This window comes from Macadamia integrifolia, chromosome 6 (assembly GCF_013358625.1).
Source record: "Macadamia integrifolia cultivar HAES 741 chromosome 6, SCU_Mint_v3, whole genome shotgun sequence".
NCBI classification, from domain to species: domain Eukaryota; kingdom Viridiplantae; phylum Streptophyta; class Magnoliopsida; order Proteales; family Proteaceae; genus Macadamia; species Macadamia integrifolia.
The window spans coordinates 24,124,035-24,134,617 of NC_056562.1; the positions used below are offsets into that span (position 1 = coordinate 24,124,035).

General features: G+C 47.6%; 1 pseudogene; it reads left to right on the forward strand.

Annotated features, from left to right (window-relative positions):
* Nucleotides 1-687: 687 nt before the first annotated feature.
* Nucleotides 688-1,494, forward strand: LOC122082155 (annotated as a pseudogene).
* Nucleotides 1,495-10,583: the final 9,089 nt, after the last annotated feature.

Sequence of the window (10,583 nt, forward strand, 5' to 3'; positions counted from 1 at the left end):
GAATAAGAGAGAGAGGATGTGTGGTGAGACGGTACAACGGTATTGTGTAAAAGGGTAAAAATGTCAATTCAGATCCTTACTTAACAGAGACTGACGATAGGGGGTCTGAGTCTAATTTGGTGAAACAGAAGGAGTGTTCTTATAATAGTGGCATTCTCTAGGGGGTGTGGTTGTAAATTACCCAAAAAAAAAATGCTACCCGAGAGTATTGTATATGCCCAAAGCCGCCAAGTACGTGGGGAAGTGGTCAAAGAATAAATATAAGGAAGTGAAGTCAAAGAATGAGCATCATCTGAGCATTATGGTTCCATTTCTCCATATGTTTGGAGCCTCTGGGTCAAATGACCTTTTTTTTCTCTTATTTAAAATAAATCAATTCACATAGAAAAAAGGAAAATTTACCACGCCACCCCCTGGAGAATGCCACAATTATAAGATCACCCCCTCTATTTCACCAAATTATTCTCAGACCCCTTACCGTCAGTCACTGTTAAGTCAAAAGGTAAAATAACCATTATACCCTTATTACTAAAACTCATTTTAACCCAATTTCTCTTCACCCCTACCTATTCTCTCACCTTTCACTGAGACAGCGAGCGCAAAAAGACTCGGGGAGAGAAAGAGAGACGCAAACAAGTAGCACAGTGCCACTGTCAGCTGCATTTTTCATCACTGTGCATAAGCATAATGGCTATCCCCTATGGTAAGCTGGTTAATTTTCTTCTTCAAACCACTGATAACCTCATCCACACCGCAGCTATCCCCACCTTATCCCACTCTGCCGTTAACTCCTTCGCCGCCACCCACTGTCTTGCCATCCGAGCCATCACCATTGAGGTCGAAGATGCCGTTGTTGCCTTCAATGCCAATGTCGCCAATGGTGCAAAACCTTGGTCTCCTCCGGTGGAACTAGATGGCGGTGCTATTGTCATTTCTAAGGTCCAACTCTATGGCGATGTAGTCCTCCGCTACATTAGCCATAGGACTCAGGATCCAATCTTTCTTCCTTGATTCGAGAAGGTTGAGGGATCATCCTCGTTCCCACTTCTTGATTATGGGATTCCCCGCCTTGACCTTGCGGTCGGTAACATTACTGACCTGGCTAAGGCAATGGATTATATGAAGGAATTCATGGGGTTCCATGAATTTGCAGAGTTTACAACAGAGGATGTGGGTACCAGTGAGAGTGGATTGAATTTGGTTGTTTAAGCAAACAATGATGCGTTGGTGTTGTTGCCAATGAATGAACCAGTGTTTGGAACAAAGAGGTAGAGTCAGATACAGACTTACTTGGAGCATAACGATGGGCCTAGAGTGCAGCACTTGGCTTTGATGTCTGAAGATATATTTCGGACATTGAGGGAGATGAGGAAGAGAAGTGAAGTTGGTGGGTTCGACTTCATGCCATCGCTGCCGCCGACATATTATAGGAATTTGAAGAACAGGGCCGGTGATATCTTGTTTGATGAGCATTCATATGGAAATCCTCTATAGTCTTACGCATAATCAGCTTTTATTTTAGTTGTCTAATTATTATAACCAGGCGACCGATCAACTGGAGAGAAGAAACACACGATTCAAGCACAAAGGGGTTTTGACACAAGGTCCTACGGGTCACCGTCCGTTGCCGCTACTCTGAACAATCCGGTGGAATGGGGTCTTGAATGGGAAAGACATAGTAACTTATTACAAGGGTATTTTAGGTACTTTATATTTAATAAGGGTACTTGGTATTTAAAATAAAATATTATTACTGACATCAACATATAAGGTATATTCCTTACTAGTGATTAATAGTAGGGGCAACATATAAGGTATATTCCTTAACAGTGACTAATGATAGGGGGCCTAAGAATAATTTAATGAAACAGAGGGGGTGGTCTTATAATTGTGACATTCTCTAGGGGGTGGTGCGGTAAATTTATATAAACAAGTATTTGCTACTTGATCATAGCTCCTAGGTTAATGAGTGCACATAAAAACATCAACATTTATGGAATTTTTGAACTCACTAAGGGTGAGATGGTAATTTTGTATTTGGACTCAAGGACCACACAATATTTATATATGAATTAAAAATTTATCGGTTTAAATTGTTACCATTTTAAAACCAAAACTTTTATCATTCCCATTTTAACCAACCATAAACTATAACCCAAAACTCCAACTACTAACTGGATCCTGATGCGGTAAAAATTGATGGGATGACCTTCCCTGCAGTTCCTAGTACTCCAATTGACCTGCACAGAAGAGATGATAGGGGAGAGCCGGGCTGACCCGACGGGGGACTCTCCGATGCCTAAGTCAGATCTTTCAACAGCAGATGCTCAAAAGAGCTTTTCCAGTAAAAGAAGTCATTGATCGATCCCCTTGATGGAGGCTTACCATGGTATTTATAAGCTGTTGATGGAGGGAGAGTGGGAGACGATTGTGAAGAGTCCTGTTCAAGCATAGAGTCCTTGAGGGGAGTGGCTCTGTGATTCTGAGAATATTCTGGGTTCCAGAAAATATTCTAAAAATATTCCCCATTGATCTTGGAGGTGCGAGTCGTGAGAGGGGTGGACACCTCTAATGAAGTGTAGTGGATAGAGTCCTGCCCCCGTGATCAAGGATTTCATTCCTTAAATGTAGGAGTGGATGAGAGCACGTTTCTGGGTGCCTTACTTGACTGTGCCGAGCCGAGGTGACTGGTAGCACGACCTGATGGAGGGCTGAGGTGGCAGCACGGCCAGATGGAGGGCCAAGGTGGCAACACGGCCTGATGGAGGGCAGAGGTGGCAGCACGGCCTGATGGAGGGCAGAGGTGGTAGCACGACCTGATGGAGGGCCGAGGTGGTAGCACGACCTGATAGAGGGTCGAGGTGGCAGCAAGGCCTGATGAAGGGTCGAGGTGGCAACACGGCCTGATGGAGGGCCAAGGTAGAAGCAAGGCCTGATGGAGGGCCGAGATGATAGCACGACCTGATGGAGGGCCGAGGTGCAGCATTGGTTAGGATCGATCCTTGCCCATGCCGTGGTTGGGAAGAAATACCCTCATCACCAGCCCCTCGCTCTAACGGTTCGACTCGGACAGCTAAAGCATTAAATTTCGCTGACATTTCTGATTGTGCACCGTCCACTCGGCATGAAATGCGCTCGTTATGCCACGTGTCTCAGAGCTGTTACCTCACCTCGGGCAGGCGAAGAGACCGCTCCTGTTAGCCGTTGATTTTGACAAGATTCAACCGTTCATTCTCCACCGCCTTCTTCTATAAATAGTGTACATCTTTCCCAGAAGTCTTGTCATTCGATCTTGTGATAAAGTCAGCTCATCTTGCTCCCATCTTCAACACGGACTATTAAAGAGTTTCAGAGTAGCACAGTGTCGTGAATTGTGCTCCTTCTCGCTCATCCTTCCAAGTTCATCCTCCAACAAGTAAGTATGATTATGGTTGTGACTCGTCGGTCCTTTACTCAGCATTTCGCATATCCTAGCACTAGCCCTAGAGATCCCAACATGGCGTCCGCGCGTGATCTGGACTCGCCTAACCAGACCCCCTTAACTACCGTGAGGCATGGGGAAAATCACCTTGAGTGCCCTATTCACGATCCTTTGTCCTCTAGTGACAACACTTCCTGCAGTCAGGGCTTTGACAACGACTTCGGCTCTGACGACAGCTCGGGCTCAGGTAGTAGCTCGGGCTCTGAGTCTGTGGAGGTGGTCTCGCCAGAGACCATCCCGAGCAGGGCTGGGGCTGGCTCAACTGCCTCAGCTCAGACCCTAGTGCCGCAGCAGTAGGTACTCTGGGTGTGGGCCCCTCGGGTGCCGAAGTCCCTGAGGCTGACCAGGCAAGGCCCGAGGGGGAAGGCTCTACCTCCTCCTCTGGAGAGAAGAAGACCGCGGTGAATACCCCAAGCATCCTGACACCCTAGGTGCTCAATTTGATCTGGAGCCGATATGGCATCCCAGATTACGTGGTGATGCGCGTCCCAGACGAGAACGAACGAGTGGACGCCTCTGGGGATGAGGTTGCCCTTTACGATGTGGCCTTCCAGAGCTGCCTGAGGATTCCTGTGCCTGAGCTGGTCAGCTCGGTCCTGGACCACTGGCGCCTCGCTCCCAGCTAGCTGACTCCTACCTTATGGAGGATTGTTCTTGGATTTGAGGTGTTTGTCTTGAAGCTGGGTTGGACCGCAACGCTGGATCTTTTCAGGAAGATGTTCTTGGTGAAGAGGCACACCTCAGTGTGGTACTACTTCACCAAGAGGGAGAGGTACTTCTACGTGGCAATGGAGGGGAACTCCTTCAAGAGTAGCTGGGTCAAGCCCACCCTCTTTGTGTTGAACCGAGCACCCAAGCTTTCCCCAGCTAACCTCCAAACATATCAAATGTGTTTGGGTGGGGAGGCTGTGGATGTTCGTATGCTGCAGGATGACTTCCTCCGGGAGTTTGAGCTGAGTGAAGTCCTGGTGAGGGTCCGATTGAGTCCGATTATTGTGATTCAGCTCAGTCTTTTGATGTCTTAGCCTATTCCTAGTACTGATAAAGCTCGATTTTTTCTCATTTTGCAGTGGTTAATGTGAAGGTAGATAAAAAGGCCTTGGCTGCGGTGGCAGCAGAGGTAAGGAAGGAAGATGCGGTTGAGCAGGCTGCCATGAAGGCCGGTGAAAAGGGCAAGGCTGTGGTGAGACCCAACCCGGGTGTGAAGGTCGCCCCTCCTGCTGGAGCGGGCAACAAGTCCTCGCCCCTTATTATTGGGGGCAAGTAAGGAAGGAGATGCCCCCTCTAGTACAATATTCAGCTCGGCACGGGGCTCTGGCTTCTGCGAAGGCAAAGGAACCAGATGGCATGGTAGAGAGGGCACCAGGGCAGACTAGCACACCTGACCTAGCTGGGGCAGGATCCTACAGCCAAAAAAGGAGGCGCTTGCCAGTTGATGAGGGGCAGCACGGAAACCCTCCAAAGGTGGCTCGAACGGGGAAGCAGCCCGCAGACCCCTAGGTGGAACTGCTGGAGAACGGCACCGTTCTGGACCCCTCGGTAGCTCGAACTTGGTGCCATCGTAGCTGTCCTAAGAAGGATGTTATCTGCATGAGGAAGATGCCTGACATTAACTTCGTGGAGCAGGTTTACGCCCGGATGGGGGACGTAAGTATTTCCCGCCTCTTACCCTTTGTATTTATTTGAGTTCCTAGTATTCATGGCTCCATTGGATAAATGCAGGATTTCGCTTGTGCGGTGGAGGCCCTCAGTTGATTTGAGAACATGGCCGTTGCCCGCAAGAAGTTGGATGATGAGGTAAAGAACCTGTGGGGGGAGCTTCATATGGCCACGAGCCAGTTAGAGAATAAGAAGAGAAAGGCCCGATCTGAGGAGCAGAGGGCGAAAGACTATGAGGAGAGGGCTTGCGAGTTGGAGCGCGAGGTGGCTAAGCAGCTCAGGATCAACAATGGCCTTGTCAAAGAGAAAGACACACTCCAGAGCGAGCTGGCCGAAGCTCAGGAGGCTAGCAAAAGAAAGAAGTTGAACACTCAGCTCGGATTTCTAAGCTGGAGAAGAAACATTAATCCGAGTTGGCTTTGAAAGATGAGGTCACCGCTGAGAGGTGGCTGAACTCTGAAGTTGGTCAGAAATGGCTAGTTGACATCAATGTCTCCTTATTTCAAGCTGGCTCTGAAGATGCCATTCAGGTCGTCCTTCGCAAGACGCCTGATTACGATTTCTCTGAGTATGAGCAGCGCGCTCCTACCCCAACTCCCTTTGTATAGCTCGTTGGTCAGGTTGAGGTCAGTGAGGACATGACCCAAGCCGACCCTAAAGCTACCAAGTGATCCAACTCGCTCCTTCCTGATCCAGCCCCCCAGCTTCTACAGTACTAATGTTGTGCTTCTCCTTTTTGTCTTGTTTCTTTCTTTTTTTTCCTTTTTCCGATTGTGGGAGTGATGTAATCTTCTAGCTTCTCTTCTTCTTCTTTTTTTTTTTTTTTTTTTGTAAAAATCCCATTTGGAAGTTGATGTAACTTTTGAGGGTTTCTTTCCTCCATTAATGGAAAAAAAAAAGTTTCCCTCATTGTGTATCTTCAGTTTCTGTAAGGTAATTCCATTTTTCAATTGAACTTGATTCGGTCCTGTGTGTATTTGTATGGCAAAGCATTATTCCTGGACCTGGACCGCTGTACAAGTATTAAGGATGTCAATTTGTAACCGAAACCGTTTGCCAAAACCGAACCAATCCGTTTACACCGAAACCGTAAAACCGTTTAGTAAATGATGCGATTATGGTTTAAAGTTTCAGGCCAATTAGCTAAACTGGTCAGGTCGGTTTTAACCACGGAACCCGTTGGTTTCAAACCGAACCGTTTAAAACCATTTAAACCGTTTAAACAGATCCGATTAATCCGTATAACAATTAAATAAAGAAGGGGCAGTTATCCGTATAACAATTAACAATTAAATTAAGTGTCCATCCTGCTTTGCTATGATTTATTGCAATTCAGTTCAAGTTTAGGCTTTAGATCATGAACTTGTAATCCATATATGTTACTATATTATTATGTTATCATAGATGGGGTATTTTGGCTGAACCACCTGTCATTTTAATATTTTATACTGTAGACGGCTGGATTTGGATGTTGTATGATATTAGTTCTAAATGTTTGAGAATGACCATGCAAAGAAATAGAACTAGATTATGAAATTAAGACATACCATCGTTAATATAGAATCTCTTATTTGTGGTTGCCAATTATTTTTTGATAAGCTTATGACCTTTTGTTTAGAGATGATTGCAAGTTATATCAAACCGATTGTGAACCGTTTTACAAACCGTATGGAGTAAATCGAAACTAAAACCGTTTAAAATCGTGAAACCGACACCGTTTAGAAACCGTGGAAACCGAAACCGTTTACTAAACGGTCATGGTTTCAAAAAGTGGAACCATTTAGTAAATGGTGCGGTTATGATTTTAGTCAAATAAATGTGAACCGAACCGATCCGCACCATTTAAATCGAAACCAAACTGATTAACACCCTTAACAAGTATGTCTAACCCGGATTTGGGATTAAAGGTGCCGAACCGAAGCTAGTTCTTCATGCCTTAGAGTAAGGTCTTGAGTTGCGAAAACTAAGGCAAGGTATCATTGATGGTGCCGACCTGGAGCTCGGTCTTAGATGCTACAAAGCTGGAGCTCGGTCTTTGAGTTGCCAAACTAAGGCCTGGTCTTGGTCGTGCCGAGCTGGAGCTCGAGCTTACATGCCTTAATGCGTAAGGTCTTGAGGTGCCGAGCCGTGCTAGGGCTTGAATGCCTTAGTTCGTAAGGGCTTGAGATGCCGAGCAATTCTCGGGCTTGTTTGCCTTGGTGCAGGTCTTTGAGTTGCCGAGCCGTGCTCGGGCTTGCGTGCCTTAGTGCGTAAGGGCTTAAGGTGCCGAGCCGGGGCTCGGGCTTGAATGCCTTAATGTGTAAGGGCTTGATGTGCCGAGCCGGAGCTCGGGCTTGAATGCCTTAATGTGTAAGGGCTTGATGTGCCGACCCGGAGCTCGGGCTTGCGTGCCTTAATGCGTAAGGGCTTGATGTGCCGAACCGGAGCTCGGGCTTGCGTGCCTTAATGCATAAGGGCTTGATCTGCCAAGTCGGAGCTTAGGCTTAGATGCTGCTGAGCTTGTACCTCAGTCTTAGATGATGCCGAGCTGTAGCTTGGTCTTAGATGTTGTCGAGCTGTAGCTTAGTCTTAGATGTTGTCGAGCTGTAGCCTGTCTTTATGCCTTAGTTGTTAAGGTCTTTGTTTCCTTAGAAGAGCCAGATATTTGGGAGAAGCTTCATAGTATATTGATGTGTGGTATGCACTTGGGACAAATACATTGCTTCGAAATAGAATCTAATCTGCTTCATGAATAAAATTGAATAACTGAGATATGGAAGCTAAGGTGCTGACAATATAAAATCTATAAGACTAACACCCAATCGATGGGATTTCAATGCAATCTACTGATAAAAATGTCTACTGGCCTTAGTGATTGGGATAATAAGTAGCTGTTCTACTGGCTCGGCTCGGCTCGGCTCAGGAGGCTTTCATCTCGACAATCAACAATTTCTACCGTACATGTTAGGCCCGAGCATGGTTTCTTGACAGATTTTATGAAATTTGCATAGCATTCCCGGGATTCCTTCTGGTTGGACTTGCATTCACCAGCTCCATTGCTGGCGAGGAATTTGACTTTCATGTGCTTAGTGGACACAATCGCCCCAAGGCCATTGAGACCAGGTCGGCCAAGGATTACGTTGTAGGGTGAGGCGATCTTGGTGTCCGATGGTTACTGGCAAGTCTACAACTCCTTCCAGCTCTGTTGGTGTGCCTGAAAATTTGTACAAGGGTCCTAGAGCTAGCTTTAGGGTCCCAGTGCCAAGCCCTAGTTTTGTGAAGGCTTCGTAGGACATGAGGTCAACGGAGGCTCCTGTGTCCACTAGGGCCCTGTGGAAGGGGTGGTTTGCCACCACTAATTGAACTACGACAGCATTGTTGTGAGGCCAGTTCACTCTTCTAGATCTCTGTCAGAGAACGTAATGAGTGGATCCGTTCTGAGGGCTTTGACAGGTTGTTCCGTGATGCATACGAACTGCGCGTGGGCTTTGGCTTTTCTGACTGATTCCGCCGTGGGTCTGCCCATGATTGTTAGAATAGCTGGACCCATGGGTTGGTTATCGTAAGCTTCAGGTCGGTCCGTGGCTGGTTCCTTGGATGGCTCAGCCCTATCTCGGCTCGGCTTGGCATCATCTCTCCTCGGCTCAGGCCAATTCCCACCATATTTCTGCTTCAAATACTTGTTGAGGTATCCAGCCTTGATGAGCTCATCAATTTTCCTTTTCAGAGACTTGCAGCCTTCAGTGTAATGTCCATGGTCTTGGTGGTATCGGCAATACCAGTTGAGGTTCCTCTCCTCTGGTTTAGCTGTCATTGGCCTGGGCCAGCAAAAATACTTCTGATCTTGGATCTCTAAGAGCAGGTTTGTTCGAGAACGATTAAGTTCATATCGCTCGGGTTCATCAGTGTCAAGTGACCGATCTATTCTGTTCTTCTTCGGCTCACGAGAATCGTCCCTAGGTCTCAGAGTCCTTTTCTTCTCCTTCTCGGCCTGATCACCTATCCCTCTGGTAGCCAGGATTTCCTCCATGTTGGCGTATTGATTGCATCGTCTTAACAGCTCGGGCATTGTTTCTGGCAATTCAAGGGCCAGAGACTGGACCAGATTAGGGTGCATTACCCCGTTGCACAACGTGCTATACACCACTCATTCTGGTAGGTTTTTTACCTCTAGTGTCGCCTTGGTGAATCGGGCAAGGAACTCTCTTACAGTCTCTCTCGCTCCCTGCCTCATGTTCATCACATTTTGCGTAGTTTGCTTCTGCTTGATACTTGCTTGGAAACGTGTGAGGAACGCTCTTGTCAGCTCTTCATAGCTGTGAATGGACCAGGGCCGCAGGTTCGACATCAATACTAGCGCTGCTCCTTTTAATGAGGCTGCGAAGGCTTGACAGAGAACGACATTTGACCTACCATGAACCGTCATGGCCGAGTTGTAATACAGTAGATGATCAAAGGGATCTGAGGTGCTGTCATATCTATTGAAGACGAGTATCACAAAATTTGAGGGCAGCTCGGTGTCTATCAATTCGTCGGATAGTGCATTATGGGTCGGATTTACAGTTATGTCAGTCGGGTGCCTTTGCCTCTGCATTCCTTCTATTCGCTCAGTGAGGCGCTGGATGCAGCTCTCTAGGTCGTCCCTTCTCACCTCGGCTCGGTGATCCAGGGATCGTCGTGCCCTTTCACTTTTTCTAGGGCTTCTTCCTCGGCCTTGATGACCACCAAGCCGATCCTGACCTTACCATGGTGCATCTCTGGTCGGCCTAGTGGGAGAGTCCTGACCCCCATGGGGTTGATCTCGTCGAGCTGTCCATTGAGAATTTTCTCGTTCTTCTCTGTGCGGACCCACGCCTCTAGTGAGTCTTTGTGGCGATAGTTGGCATCTTCCTACTCGGGGTGGGGATCTATGTACATCATGTGTCTCTGGGCTCTAGTGACACGTGGAACGACAAGCTTTCCCATTCTGGGATGGAACGGGACCTTACCGACACCCCTCAGTAGGGGAGCGGGGTGATACAGAGTGAATAGTACGTGACGTTCTGGACGACCCCCTCCTTGCTGTTGATTGAGGGGTGACACCATTGTTAGGAGATTCATCGTTGAGTTGTGTGCTCGGACCCGGCCTAGGCGGCTGAGTTGAACTAGTCAGTGGCACTAGAAGTGTCGATCCGAACTGACGTATGAAGTCCCGCACCAGTGCGTTTGTCGCTAACACCTATAGTTGCAGGCTGGCTTTGCATTTGCTCTTCCATGTTTGGGTGAGTTACCCGGGATGATGGGACATGGCGAGATAGCTGAGGTTTCTACTCGCGTTGATCCCCCTCTCCCTGGGCAACTTGCGCATCAGGCCTGGTTTGTTGGGGTCTTTGTGGAGGGGTCTCTGCTGGGACATTTTCCTGCTCTGCCATTGGTGGTGAATGGGGACGTCCAAGTGGTACTTCGCGGGTTGATCTTGCTCGTG